This window comes from Bos javanicus, chromosome 1 (assembly GCF_032452875.1).
Source record: "Bos javanicus breed banteng chromosome 1, ARS-OSU_banteng_1.0, whole genome shotgun sequence".
Lineage (NCBI taxonomy): Eukaryota > Metazoa > Chordata > Mammalia > Artiodactyla > Bovidae > Bos > Bos javanicus.
In genome coordinates, this window is record NC_083868.1 from 93,603,514 (window position 1) to 93,619,988 (window position 16,475).

The 16,475-nt window shown below is 36.2% G+C and overlaps 1 protein-coding gene across 6 annotated transcripts in view; it reads right to left on the reverse strand.

The window, feature by feature from the left end:
• NLGN1 (neuroligin 1) overlaps positions 1–16,475 on the reverse strand; it is a 956,715-nt gene that overhangs the window by 452,130 nt on the left and 488,110 nt on the right. The window lies entirely within an intron of this gene.

A 16,475-nucleotide genomic window follows, 5' to 3' on the forward strand; every position in this document is an offset into this window, starting at 1 on the left:
AAGTATTTTGTAAAAGTGATTTAACCTGCTCTGATACAGAACCAACACAAATGTGTTGTCAAAATTACCCATTTCCACAAGCATCATAACCTACTGTTCAAAAATCTTGTTTCCTCCAAGAACCCCTACCTACTTGACATTTCTTAATATGTTCCTGCCTTCCAGGGGAATCAATTTGATTTTTCAGCTCCTCAGCACTGTTACTATACTTAGAATATTATCACTTTTATCAATCACTATCTTCATTTTTAAATTTTTCTCAGGAATTTTTTGAGATGCTTTTCAGGCACATGTTAAAGTTTAAAACCTCTTATCTATCCCAGACAGACCTGTACTAAATTCTTTGTAAGTGTCTTCTAATTTCATATTGAGTAGTAAGATTTGATTTACAAAGTCACATCTGAGTTTTTGCTTGCTAATCATATGAAAATAAGTCTGTCATTCCATTAGATAAAACATTCAATTAAAATATTGGACTCCTGTCATAATTTGAGAAAGAAGTTTCCTAACATCTAGTATTCCCAGCCTGTTTAATATCTTAAAACCAATGGAAAATACAATGCTGTAAAATGTAGGATATTATTAGGAATATTTTTGGACTATGAAAGGTTAAAACCAAAGTGTTTTTTCATTAAAAAATAGTGATGCCTTGTTTTTTGTACAGCCACTATGGAGAACAGTGTGGAGATTCCTTAAAAAACTGGAAATAGAACTGCCTTATGATCCAGCAATCCCACTGCTGGGCATACACACTGAGGAAACCAGAAGGGAAAGAGACACGTGTACCCCAATGTTCATCGCAGCACAGTTTATAATAGCCAGGACATGGAAGCAACCTAGATGTCCATCAGCAGATGAATGGATAAGAAAGCTGTGGTACATATACACAATGGAGTATTACTCAGCCATTAAAAAGAATACATTTGAATCAGTTCTAATGAGGTGGATGAAACTGGAGCCTATTATACAGAGTGAAGTAAGCCAGAAGGAAAAACACCAATACAGTATACTAACGCATATATATGGAATTTAGAAAGATGGTAATGATAACCCTGTATACGAGACAGCAAAAGAGACACTGATGTATAAAACAGTCTTATGGACTCTGTGGGAGAGGGAGAGGGTGGGAAGATTTGGGAGAATGGCATTGAAACATGTGAAATGTCATGTATGAAACGAGATGCCAGTCCAGGTTCAATGCACGATGCTGGATGCTTGGGGCTGGTGCACTGGGACGACCCAGAGGGATGGTATGGGGAGGGAGGAGGGAGGAGGGTTCAGGATGGGGAACACATGTATACTAATTAAATAAAAATTTAAAAAAAATTGTTTTAAATAAATAAAAACTCTTGCTACATTAGTTTTCATTTGCAAATACAATGTTCAGTATGTTTATGTTTATTATCATCTTATTACCCATATTTGCATTGTGTTTCACAAGTTACAATAAATGGCGTTTGTGTACATTATTACATCTGATGCTTTAAACAAATCTTTTTAGAAGGCTGACCAGATTTTATAAATGAGTAGTCCAAAGGTGAAGGAAATTCAGCATATACTGCAGAGTCAGGACTTAACTACAGATCTTATGAATGAAGGTTTCAGACATAGATTTTGCCTGGAAAGTCAAGTTTGAATGGAAGTGAGAGGGAGCTGAAAGTCACTGCCATATGTGCAACAAATAATTGTGGATTCATGATTTTCTGTTGGTGTGTCTCAGATTGTTAGGGCGGCTTTAACAAAGTGCCACAGGTTGTAGATCATAAAAAAATAACAGAAATTTAATTCTCACAGTTCTTGAGGCCAGAAGTCAGACCCAATAGGGCTGGTGAGGGCTTTTCTCCCAGGTCACAGACTTTGCATCCTTATATGGTAGAAGCAGCTGGGAAGCTCTGTGGAGTTTCTTTTCTAACAGCACTTATCCCACTCATGAAGGCTCCATCTCATCTAATCACTTCCCAAAGGCCCCACCTACTAACAACACCACCTTTAGGAGTTAAGATTCCAACACATGAATTTTGGGGGGACACAAACATTCAGTTTAGAACCCAGCTCAACCAAATCACACATTCCTGCAGTATCCAAACATCTTTTGCACTTTTCTTGTGGCACTCATGTCCTAGATAGCAAAGTCTGACAGGGACTGTGGAAGCTTGTGAAAACTCTTTGCTCTACTACAGGAATACCTGAGAAGACATGGTTTATTCCCCAATACTCCTTAGTCTTTGAAAACCAAAACCCAATGATCTGCTAAACTTACTAACCATGACTGTAGAGCATTGCCTTAGAGCACATATGCCTTAAACACTTCAAAATCCACTAGTTAAAAAGGGCACTGTCTTAGGGCTTGGGTTAGATTTTCTTTATTTATAATCAGATTGCTCCCCCCTTTCATTATCTTTCAAAAACACTCTACTAGTCACAAAGGGAATAATCAAGAGATGGGGATAGATCTGTGCAAATTTATTACTCAAAACATACATCTTATTAGAAACATTTGAGTAATAAAACTTTACCTTTTTACACAGTGGAGATCATGCTGTTATTACTGCTCTATGACAGGGGTTTATAACTTAAGTCTGTGAACTTGAATAAGGAAAAAGATTATATGTCTATCATCACTATCCTCTAATTGCAATTTTGCATTGTGTTTCATTTTGAATGCAGGCAATAAATCACAGCAGTATTAGAAGTACCGTAATTCTTTTATCAATAGAAAGAATCAGTAATGTCATATCACATGATAATCATTACAGATATGCCAAAATATTATTAATATTTATACTCATTCAGAACTTTGAAATGATGATTGCTATTAGACCACTTGTAGATGAAAGCAAGGCTTCAGCAATACGTGAACTGTGAACTTCCAGATGTTCAAGCTGGTTTTAGAAAAGGCAGAGGAACCAGAGATCAAATTGCCAACATCAGATGGATCATCAAAAAAGCAAGAGAGTAAAAAAAAAAAAATTATTTCTGCTTTCTTGACTATGCCAAAGCCTTTGACTGTGTGGATCACAGTAAACTGTGGAAAATTCTAAAAGAGATGGGAATACCAGACCACCTGATCTGCCTCTTGAGAAACCTAGATGCAGGTCAGGAAGCAACAGTTAGAACTGGACATGGAACAACAGACTGGTTCCAAATAGGAAAAGGAGTACGTCAAGGCTGTATATTGTCACCCTGCTTATTTAACTTATATGCAGAGTACATCATGAGAAATGCTGGGCTGGATGAAGCACAAGCTGGAATCAAGATTGCCAGGAGAAATATCAATAACCTCAGATATGCAGATGACACCACCCTTATGGCAGGAAGTGAAGAGGAACTAAAAAGCCTCTTGATGAAAGTGAAAATGGAGAGTAAAAAAGTTGGCTTAAAGCTCAACATTCAGAAAACGAAGATCATGGCACCTGGTCCCATCACTTCATGGGAAATAGATGGGGAAACAGTGGAAACAGTGTCAGACTTTATTTTTGGGGGCTCCAAAATCACTGCAGATGGTGACTGCAGCCATGAAATTAAAAGACGCTTACTCCTTGGAAGGAAAGTTATGATCAACCTAGATAGCATATTGAAAAGCAGAGACATTACTTTGCCAACAAAAGTCCATCTAGTCAAGGCTATGGTTTTTCCAGTCATCATGTATGGATGTGAGAGTTGGACTGTGAAGAAAGCTGAGCACCGAAGAATTGATGCTTTTGAAGTGTGGTGTTGGAGAAGACTCTTGCAAGTCCCTTGGACTGCAAGGAAATCCAACCAGTCCATCCTAAAGAAGACCAGTCCTGGATATTCAATGGAAGGACTGATGCTGAGGCTGAAACTCTAATACTTTGGCCACCTCATGAGAAGAGTTGACTCATTGGAAAAGACCCTGATGCTGGGAGGGATTGGGGGCAGGAGGAGAAGGGGACGACAGAGGATGAGATGGCTGGATGGCATCACCGACTTGATACCCATGAGTTTGGGTGAACTCCGGGAGTTGATGATGGACAGGGAGGCCTGGCATGCTGCGATACATCGGGTCGCAAAGAATCAGACACGACTGAGCGACTGAACTGAACTGAGATGTTGTTATTCTGTGTGTTAATAAGAATGCCCACATAATCTTAAGCTTTACATTTAAAAATATTTTGATATTTTGTATTTCCATATAATTGGTTTTCCTTGTAATTTTTAATATTTTATTTTATTCATTAAAGACATTTTGGCTTTCCTGGTGACTCTGTGGTAAAGAACTCGCCTGCCAATACAGGAAACGTGGGTTGAATCTCTGGGTCAGGAAGTTTCACTGGAGGAGGAGATGTCAACCCACTCTAGTATTCTTGCCTGGAAAATCCCATGAACACAGGATACTGGCAGGCTACAGTCCATGGGGTTGCAAGAGTCAGGCACAGCTTAGTGACTAAACAACAACAAAAGACAATGTTCCGAGAAAAGAGCCACCACATTGTCAAACGAGTCTCAGACCAAAACGTGTCAAGGATTTTCTTTTAAAAGTGAAAAAGCGGACAGTCTATACACCCTGGAGGTTCTCTTGATTGTCCAATAGCGTAAGATAGTCACTGTCCAAAGTCTGCAATCCAAGAGACAGGATATGTAGCTGAAGTAAGAAAATATTATATCTGAAACCAGGTCATGACTGTTTAAGAAAACTAGGCTTTCACAGATGACCAGGACATCCTAATATGCATAAAAGACTACTTTAAAAACATTTACAATATTTGTAAGTATTTATCTTTTACTAAGAACAAAAACTCCACAATAAAACAAAACACAGATGTTAAATAATGTCTTGTTCTATATAAATAGAGAATACAAACAGCTAGAATTACATGACTCCATCATTTACATAATTTATAATAAAACCTTTGAATATTATTTTTACTATGCTAATTTTCATTATGTTGATAAATTTTTTTAAAGCATCTCCTTAGCTTACAATCTTTTAAATCCATAATGTATACATTTTTGCAGTTAACAAGTTGAGTTCCTTCATGTGCCAGGCTCTGTTGACCTCAGAATTTGGGTTATTTCATAGTAATTTGATGTAACTGACATAATGTCCTCACACTCTGATCTGGTTCACTTCCTCTTTCACCTACTTTCCTATATCCTCTCTGTCTCCCTGTGTGATAAAGAACCAAAGACAAAGCTTCCAAAGGATAAAGGAAATTTCCAGACATTATTCAGCCGAAAGCCCTTTGTGCAAAGAAATAAACTAGATACTTAGTGAGATTATAAGCTTTAAAACCCACTTCAAAACTTTACTTTTAGAGAAGCCAAATAAAAGCCAAACAATAAAATCCTTAAAGCAAGCTGCAGGGCCTCAGTGGGGGAATAAAAGAGCAGTCATTCTGCTACCCCTGAAGCATATGGGCTCACCCCAAACACTGAAGAATCCTACGCTGGACCCTCTGGTTGGCCTCAGGGGACTAAGAAGCTGCAGCATGCTAACACACACACACACAATCTCCAAGTGAAAACATTTTTCTATAGCAAAAGTAGCAGAAAAATAAATTCCCCTTAAAAAAGAAACAAAATTTTGTTTAGTCAAGACATCATTGGACAAATCCAGTAATCACTTAGGCATTTTCCCAGAAATCCTGCCTGCCTACAGAGATAAAGAGAACACAGCCAAGATAGTACAGAAGTCATTTGTAATTTTAGAAATTTTGCTTCATTTTAGTTCAGACTATAGTGCAGTGAGTCAGTGGTAAAGAATCCATCTGTCAATGTATCAATGTAGAACTTGCAGATTGGATCCCTGAGTCAGGAAGATCACCTGGAGAAGGACATGGCAACCCACTCCAGTATTCGTACCTGGAGAATTTCATGGACAGATGAGCCTGGAAGGCTACAGTCCATGGGGTCTCAAAGAATTGGACACGACTGAGTGACTGAGCACTCATGCATACTCCATTCTAAATCATATTTGCTCAATCGTTAGCACAGGCCCACACTGAAGACACAGTAAAGACCCTTCTATTGCCCACGTGTTCAATTCAGACTAAAGAGCTAGCCAGTCAGTCAAATCAAACTGTCATCCTGTTTAATGCAGACCAGGGGACTTTCTTGAGGAATGCCTTCCATGAGAGGGAGGCAACTTCCCATGCCCTTGCCCCCAGGATCACAGTCCGCTGTTTCCTTACCCAGCCCCCCTGGCTGCAGCTGGCGCTGCCTCACCTGGTGGATCTTCCAAACAGTCTTCATTTGATTAAAATAGAAGCCAAAGGTTCTGTTCAGCAATTTATTTCTCATGGATTTCAGTTAACTGCCATGATTGTTTGAAAATAAAAAGTTCTATGGATAATAAATATTTATGTTTTATTTTAATGTCACCCAAGTTTCAAAATTTCATTTTCTAGTTAATGTCCCCCAAACTTCCAGCCAAAGCAAGACAATGATTAGGTATTTCACACCTCACCTGAAGCAGCAGGACATGTATGCTCTTGCGGTCTCTATAAAGACCACTCTTGTATCAAATGAAAAGTATTAACAGCAAACATGCAGGTTTGAAACAATTGAGAGCTTGTATCAATATATTATCAAGATGGTGGTCCAGACATGACTCCACCATACCATGTTATCTGGGATTCAGGTATCTTATACATGTTTAGCTACTAGTAGGGCTCTGAAGACAGAGAAGGCAATGGCACCCCACTCCAGTACTCTTGCCTGGAAAATTCCATGGGCGGAGGAGCCTGGTGGGCTGCAGTCCATGGGGTCATGAAGAGTTTGACACAACTGAGCGACTTCACTTTCACTTTTCACTTTCATGCATTGGAGAAGGAAATGGCAACCCACTCCAGTGTTCTTGCCTGGAGAATCCCAGGGACAGCGGAGCCTGGTGGGCTGCCATCTCTGGGGTCGCACAGAGTCGGACACGACTGAAGTGACTTAGCAGCAGTAGGGCTTTGAAGAACAAAAGTCAGTGACCTATCTCCAGCTTGCTTTTTAATTGAGATTGAGATATTTCAACTCGAGCAGCATTTACTGAGATCTTCTTATATGCCAGGCATTTTGTTAAATCCTAGGAAAACAATGGTCAATATCTTTCTGGCTCTGGTGGCTCCTCAGTATAATATCCTCAGTGCACAAACATCTAATTTCATACTATCCATTTTCACTGAGGGCTATCAGAAGAAAGAAGAAACATAAAAATTGTTTCTGTTCCTTTCAAAAAACTATATAGTTTCAACTATCTTCCAGCTTGACACATTCTTACATTCAGAACCAGATAAATCTCTCATCCTGAGTACTCCTTTCATTGGACTGTTAGAGCAAAATTAAACAGTTCCCCTTTTTGCTGGAATTATCAGAAAACTCTGAGCTAAGACAAAGGAAGACAAAAGCCAATGACCTCACTTATATGTGGAGTCTAAAAGCAAATAAGCTAACAAAAACTCCAAGCTTGGAAGGAGAGGATCAGAGGAATTGAGAGAGTAGCACTGAAACATACACATTACCATGTGTAAAAGAGATAGCCAGTGAAAAGTTGCTGCATAAAACAGGGAGCTCAACCCAGTGCTCGGTGACAACTTTGAAGGCATGGATGAGGAGGTAGGAGAGAGGTTCAAGAGGGAGGGGACATATGTATTCTTACGGCTGATTTATGTTGGATAGCAGAAATCAACACAGCGTTGTAAAGCAATTATACTTTAATTAAAAAAAAAAAAGCTCATGGTGGGGAAAGTAGTTGAGGAGGTAAGGCAAATGGGTCAAAAAAGTTAAAAGGCACAGACTTCCAGTTAAAAAATAAATACGTCATGGGGATGTAAGATACAATATATCGACTCTAGTTAATAATACTATATTGACATCTGAGTTGCTAAGAGAATACATCTTCCAAGCCTCCATCACAATAAAAAAAAAAAAAAAGCATAACTCTGGTGAGGGATGTTAACTAGACTTATTGTCATATACATTTTGCAATATATACAGATATTGAATTCTTAATGATGTGCTTGTTATTGTTGTTCAGTCGCTAGGTTGTGTCCAGCTTTTTTGCAATACCATGGACTGTAGCCCGCCAGGATCCTCTGTGCATGGGATTTCCCAGGCAAGGATACTAGAGTGGGATGCCATTTCCTTCTCCATTAACAATATATACCTGAGACTAATAAAATGTTGTATATCAATTATACTTCATAAAATATATACAAAAGTCTTAAAAAGAAAACACTGAGCTAAATGAGGCACTAAAGTGAAAGTATTAGTCGCTCAGTCATTTCTGACTCTTTGCGACCCCATGCACTGTAGAGAACCAGGCTCCTCTGTCCATGGAATTCTCCAGGCAAGAACACTGGAGTGTGCTGCCATTCCTTTCGCCAGGGGATCTTCCTAACCCAGGGATTGAACCCAGTTCTCCAACATCGCAGGCAGATCCTTTGCCATCTGTGCCATCAGGGAATTTTATCTAAAACCAGCCTCTAGGCCTATATGTTTTTCTAGTTCTTTTTAATTTCCCAAGCTGTCTCAACCTAATTAAGTATTCATTATTTCAACAGGCAACAACTAGGTGAGATGTACTTTATTAGGTTTTTTCAAAGATGTAGTCCCTAATTTCATGGAATTTATAGTTTTGGGGTTTTGATATATATAAATAAATTTATTTAAAATTTTGAATTTCAAATGAGATAAATATAATGGCAAATATACATTTAGATAACTTAATAAGAGGCCTTAAGAGACACATAGTAATGTGTATAGTAAATACCAGATATTTTTGATGGAAAAGTAAGGATATCTGCTAAAACCTAGGAAATGCATTCTGAATAAACTTTCCGATAATCCAACATGCTTCACAAACTGAAATGTATTTGTACTGGTCAGCACTTCCTCTCTCTCGGCCTCTGAATCTATTGCTGAACATCACAGCTAGCAATGAAGTAAGCCATGTCTAGAATAAAAGACTTTCATTCAAATGTGTGCTTAATTTATCTGAATCAGATGCCTCTGTCTGCTGGAATTCTCGATACAGAGTGAAATTATAATTTGTCCTCTGTCAGGCATCTGATGCAAACAGCAACAAAAACACTAGTCAAAGAGAATTAATTAGAGCTTTTTTGACATATATATATATTATATAATGCCTAATATTATATGAAGGTATAATTCCACTGAGGCCAGTACAAAAATGGGAAGCATGAGTGGAAAAATGCATCTTATTTCATGCTGGTTTGAGGGTCTCTTCCCACATGAAGGAGCCTGTGTTTCCACTGAAGTGGTCAGGTTAGGTTATTGACCACCCATAAATGTAGCTTCCTACAGACAGATTTTTTCATCTATTTCCTATTCAAAAACAGAAAGTGTCTTCTTAAGATAAGCTCTGGGAAGGGATTTAAAGAGAACCTTCATTTTTCCTTACAATAAAAGATTATAGGTTTCTGGTATCCAGGGAGTAAAACCAAACATTTTCCTTAAGCAATTAATTAGCATACATCTGCAATCTTAGATACCATCATCTGGCAATGTTCAAGATTACTTACCATTTTCATTAAATTTATGGACACTCTAGTAGCATTTTGATATGTGGAACTGGTTTTAAAGGCATATAGTCATTTCTATGTTGAGGAAATCACTCATTTTTATCAAATATGAGGAATTACTAATTGAAAGGAATTGCTTTTATTTCATTCTAAATCTGAGAGCAATTTCAATAGCAGTACATGATTCTGTCATTTAAGCTACAATGTTCAGATTTAATGCTACTCACCATTTATCTGCACTTAAAAAAATAACGGTATAGCCAAATGATATCCTCTGCAGTTGGAATTAACTTTTTCTGATCTATTGCTATGTTCCTTAAAAGTCTGAAACACCACTCAGTAAAAATATACTTAAAAATATGAAAAATGACATTTTAAGTCAAGAAGAGACAGTATCTTGTGCTCTTTCAGATTCTACTGATAACCTTTGCCTTTTAGTCCAACTATTCCAAGGATTTTCTTTTCTTTCTGTTTTCTTAATTCTCTATCCTTTCTTGCCTCCCTCCCTCCTTCTTTTCCTCTTTCCACTTTTCAAATGCCTCATGAAATATTACGGCTTTAGGTCCACCTAGTGACTGAAAGTGAAAAGTGAACGTGAAGTCGCTCAGTCGTGTCCGACTCTTTGTGACCCGATGGACTGTATAGCCTACCACGCTCCTCTGTCCATGGGATTTTCCAGGCAAGAGTACTGGAGTGGGTTGCCATTTCCTTCTGCAGCGGATCTTCCTGACCCAGAGATCGAACCTTGGTCTCCCTCATTGTAGGCAGACGCTTTACTGAGCCACCAGGGAAGTCAGGTTACCTCAAAATATGGAATATGGTCAGTGGAAACCTGCCTTAGACCACCTGAGGTGTTTGTAAAATGCAAGGGTCTTTTCCCACCAGAACTAAGGAACCAGTTTTCATGGCCATAGGACCCTGGGAAGTTCACATTTTTACCAAAGTTTGATATACCTGGTGAAGCTTGACAGTCACTGCTCTAGACTTTCTTTTCTGTAAAGCTTTAAACAGTCAGATTCTGACTGATTTCTGGTTGAATCCTTCTTTTTGCCACAACCAAAACCATGTTACTCTTCACTCAAAGATGTGTAGACCACACTTTATAGGAACACAGATGTACAAATGTTGTTTTATTCACTAATCAGTGAATAGTGATCAATATAACTTTATAAATAACTTTGTAATTTACAGTATCCTAATTATTTTAAAACAACAATCCAAGTAAACTTTATGTGATGCCATATATACCAGAATCTCTGGGCAGCAAAAACATGATATTTTTCAGCCTCTGAATGATACCAATATAGACATAGGTATTAATTGAACTTACACGGATAAATCATTTAAAGTATTACTGTCTTTGATATCTTCCCTTAACTTCTTGGGTATCCAATACCTGTAGATTTTCACATTCACCTTCTCCATACTCACCCACATCAACTATTTCTCCCTCCTCTCACTAATCCGACCCATAGGATTCTGTAACTGCTGATAAAAAGGTCAGGACTGTCCAACTATTGCAGTTTTACCAACCATTTCTCAATCACTGATGTGAAGAGAAGAACATAGATATGAATTGCATGGAATTTATGAACATAACTGGAAATATTAGAAAGATACAGTTTTAAAATTATGTTAAAGTGCTAAGATATGTAGGAAATCTGGACTTTTATCCATGCAGGATTAAGGTTTTGGACAGTGAGTTACTTTTTTAAAAATGGCAGTAAGTCACATAAGAACCTTCTCCAGGGCCATAGTTGGAATAGCTAAAGCAAGTCTAACTCTTAGTTCAAACAAATGAATCATGGTTCCTTCACTTTGAAAACATGTATGTACCTCTAAATATTATTAGTAACTGAATTTGAAACTTCTCAGTCTATCACATGTCCCCATTATCTTGCTTCTTCAGGTGACTATTTTCTAGGAATCAAATGTGTGTACATTATCACAATTCAAAGAGTAACTGAAGTATCCTCCCAACCACCGTCACCTAATAAATCACCTTTGGTCACAATGTCCATTATCAGCAGTTGCCTGATAATTCAGCCTGATAATTAATATGAACTAATAGTTTACTAACAAGCCATGAGGCAAGAGAATACATGTAGAATGTATGTTTCCTTGAAAACTAGTATACTTGGTTTAACATCTGAAAGACACATTTGTAACTTATATTGGACAAAGAGTTATGGTAAAAAATTACCATAAAAATCAGTTTATCTATCAAAGATAGATAAAAGCCAAAACCACAATATAAATGACACAAATTGGTAGTTTCAGTAATCTTGTGCAAAAACATATAAATTAGCAAATATTGGAAAGCATATATTTCTTTTCCTCTAAGACAGCCTGTTTACTAGATGTATGAACTCAAGCTTCTTGTCAAAATTGCTTCTACTTTCTGGTTCAATAGAGTGAACATGTTTTTCCTAGGTTGAAACTAAATTTAGGAGGCACAACTGACTGTTTTCCTGGTATCTGATATCATTTCTGCAGACTTTGATTCGGAGAGCATTGCATTTTAAGCATTATTTGACAGCTTGTATATAAATCAATTTTAAGAGTTTTAATTGATCACCAAGTGATCTTTCATGTGCTACTCAGATCTTCCTAGCAGTATAGACAGGCTGTATTGTTGGAAGATAGTACTGCACATATAACATAAACATTCCATATTTATAGTTGGAAACTTACAGTTCTGAATGATAGAATTTTCTAAGTTTTAACTCTTGTTCATTTTTACTCCTCTCCCCATAAAGACATTATAAACATTGCATATCCTTCTGAAATAATTTAAACCTTATTATATCTAAATACAGGAGAAAGACTGGCCCCAAAAGGATGCTAGATAATTAACATCTCTACTATATAAATCTCCACTGCCAACCTAATACATATTATTAAAGAAAATGTGGCTTTATTGAAAAAGTGATCCTTTCAGCGACTATGAGTTAACAAAGGCACAACATCTTCCATGAGATTCTTTTTTGTCTAAACCCAGCAAATCAATTGAATGCTGCTGAGGTTTCATATTTGATATTGACTAAAACTTAGTTGAGAATATAAAATCAACTCTATGTAAGTCAATTTTCAAAAATTCAATTTCTAAAATAGTTCTACTCATAATAGATAATACCAAACATGACTGCTTTTCCAAAAAACCATCACCATTCTCCCATTCTCTCTCATTATCTATTCATTCATTCATTCTTCCACTCATTCATATACAGAGAACTAGACCTTAGCTCCTATTAGTTATATATTATAGAAAAATAATGACTCTCTATTTAATTACTGCCATTACTGTTTTCAAATACCTGCCCCCCACTATTAGAAATTCTCAAAGTAACAAGCTGCCTTATTATTTACTTGCAGAGTTTTTCACAAAAATATTCTTGCAACCAGATCTTTCCAAACTACAAAATTACCTTCATAAAAGAACAGGCTTAAAGAAAAGAAGCAGATGTATTCATAGGTATCTGGGTTTTTTTGGGGGTGGTTCTCTCAGCTGTGTAGGCCAAGTGCTATTAAACTAGTCACCTGAAGAGGGAGTCTACCACCCCTTACTTCTCAGACAAAGAGCATAAGATAACTTTCACATACTTTTCTAATCAAATTGTCAACTAAGGGTCTTGTGTTTCCCAGATTCTAGCATCTCAGTTCTTTGTCATATTTCATTCCCAAGAACCATCTCTCTTTCAATGTCAAATTTATAATCATCAAAATTTTCTTTCCTTCATTCTTTCTGAAGCATAAATAATGTCTAGAAGCCACATTAAAGGTCATCCTTGCAAGAGGCATTTGTATTTCAAAATATCAAAACTCTATGTTTAAGATTCAGGATAAAGTCTGGAATCAGGCTACCTGAATTTAAACTTCAAAATTTCCAGTTCCAAGAAAAGTTACTTTCATCAAGTTTCTTCATTTCTCTGTGTCTCAGGCTTTCATCTGTAAGCTGGCAAATACAATAGGATTCTCTCTCAAGGATGAAGTCAGGAATAAACTTAGTGTATGTCAAAGCACTTAGAAAGGTTGTTGGTACAATATACGTCCAATAAATTTTGGCTATAATCATGTATGTATGAAAACAACACAGTCATTGAGGGTGGAGCATTTTGGAGGTAAGGCAGTGTATCTTTCCTAAAGACATTGAGACAATGGTATATAGTGCTCATATAGTACACTATGATGCTAAAACTTTACGAGATGAAAGGGATGAAAGTGAGTTTTAGAACTGAGATTTTTTAAGTATGGATGAACTGAAATAAATACAAAGAATAAAAGTTAAGTATCAATACAGTTGGAATTATAGTTACTTCATACCAAGTCTCTAAAATAAAGGTAAAGTTGTCTCTCAATATGGAGTAGCATTTACTTTTCTCTTACTCTGGAGTTGGTACTAGCTAATTATACCATGTAATGGACAGCCCACTCTGAAATAATTTAAACAGTGTCATTAGTTAAACATTATCTATATGCACTTACTGTTATACTCCCAAAAGAAGCTGAAGGATTGTCACCACATATCCAGTCAAAATTGTGGGATTTTTTTCCCCTCAAAAGGCAATTCTGACTTTTTACTCTATTTTTTCCCATCTCCCTCCTCCATAACCCATTTACCCAGAGTTTCTCTAAAAATAACTCCTTTACACCAATAGAACTCTTTACTTTTACAGCCTCTTTATAGGTGCAAAAGAGGTGCACATGCAGAGTTAAAATCATACAGAAGACTCCTGCCATCAGAGCTGACTGGAAGTGTTTAATTATACTCGCACTTAAGTTTCAGTTGTATATATATCAACAATGCCTTAGTCTACTCAAATTTTCCATGGCATACTTACAAAATTAATGGCAAAATAATTACATATTTAAGATAAAATATGAGTTTTTTTGAGAAGGTAAATGTCACATTTTTACTAAAAATAAAGTATTTTTCATTAGTTTTTTCAAGATGCCAAGTAGTCTGAAAATTCCAAAATGAATTGATTTCTATTATAGTTTCTTCCTGTATATAGCAGTTTTGGTGAAATTGCCTTATGATAAATAAAGATTTTGCTTAAGGGAAAGAAATTTGTCATCATGATGCAAATAGATTAAAGACAATGGAAGATCACATTCTAATTAAAAAAGTGACAGTAAATGATAATCTACTAAGCAAATTCCCAATATGTGCATCTATTAGCTGTCACATTGATGAACTGGGACAAATTTATAATATGTTACTTATACCTCATTTTTAAAATGGAGACAAGAGGCTATTTTTCCTATCATATTATGCTTGTTAAATAAAGAGAATAATATCGTAATTCTTGAATGCTATACTAAATTCTTGCATTTAAACAAGCCATTCAACAGTCTATTACTGGATTGACAACTTTATTTATACTAAAGCAAAATGGTTACATTTTTCCTTTCTGATCATAATTTTACCATTTGAGACATTTCCAATTTTCCTCTCACCAACATCAGAATATGAGAAACAGCTATGTCAGGTTGTACTTTGAGTTTGAAGAGAAACATAACTTTGCCTGTTTAGAGAGACTGATCAGTTTCTCTTTATTAATATAAGAGGAAGATACCATGATAAGTGACCAAGCTCTCATCTGCCTGAAGACTTCCAGACCTCATCTTCTAGGTTACTGGGTTATGGCTACTACCATACTGTGCAGTGCCAGTCCTGTCAGTAACTGATTTAATTTAAGCTAAATCAGAGCAGCAAAGTACCTCTGGCATCTCACATTTTACTTTTGCTTTCAGCTTTAGTCCAAAGCCTGAGGGAAATGGAAACTCATCGGAAGCCATAACCATCAAATTAGCACATGTGCAATTCTCCCTTTTCCTCACTCTGATCATGACTGAGGCTTCTTGTCTATTAAAGACATTCAGAATGACTTTATTGACACAAGTTCTAGCACAGTCACAATGAAATTAATTGAGGAAGTAAATGCCATCATATACTCTTGTACTCAATGGGATTTTACTGTAGATAGAACTTACAAGAAAGGAGCACCAAGCTGCTTATCAGAATTCTAAAACCTAAAAGTAAGCAAAGATTTCTGCTGCTGGTTGCTGATATGAAGAATGATAATAAAGAAGCTTTAGGTAATGTATTATCTATTTTAGAGAAATCTGGATTAAACATAATCTGTAAAGAAAGGCAGGTATATGCCACCGACAAAAATATAAAGGTACAAATGAGAATGTTCTGTTTTAATCTTGAGTGAAAAGATTCAGAAGTTAACTTTTTAATAGCTCTATTATTTTAAAAATGAAATATGGGTACAAGTAGATAATTTTAAAAATGCACATAGGAAAATAATAGAAAAGAAACAGTTTTCCATCAGCCATCACTCACATTGCTATCTGAATGATTTTTAATTCCTGAAAACTAATTATTTTTATTGGTTCATATAGGCTATTTAACAAAACAAGAGGTTTCATCTATTGCATACATTTTATATGCCACATATTAAGCAATCCTCATTTATGAATTCATTCCAGATTGGATGCCTACTATATATCACATATTATATTAAGCCATCTGTTTAAATTTATGAATTCATTCCAGAAATATTTAAAGAGTTTCTATTATTTGTGACTGACTTGGTCTGGCTGCTGAGCAGTGAGCAAGGCACACTCCTGTATCTACAGAGTTGAAAATCTAAACATTGGAAGCACAGAGTAAACTAAGTTAAGTTAGATATACTGTTAACTAAGTTATCTAGAATCTCCTTTACTCTTAAAATTTTAACGTATAATCAATGAATTGTTTCAGTGAAAATAATTTATTTAAATAATAAATATGATGGAATACAAAAAAAAGCATTGCCCACATAGTCTCTGTTATTAGTTTGGTGTGTTTCTTTCTGAGTATTTCCCATGCATTGATAAAAAGAAACATATATGTATCTTCATCATTCTTAAACAATTAGAATACGTAATATTCACAACTGGGCTTCCCTGGTGGCTCAGATGGTAAAGAAT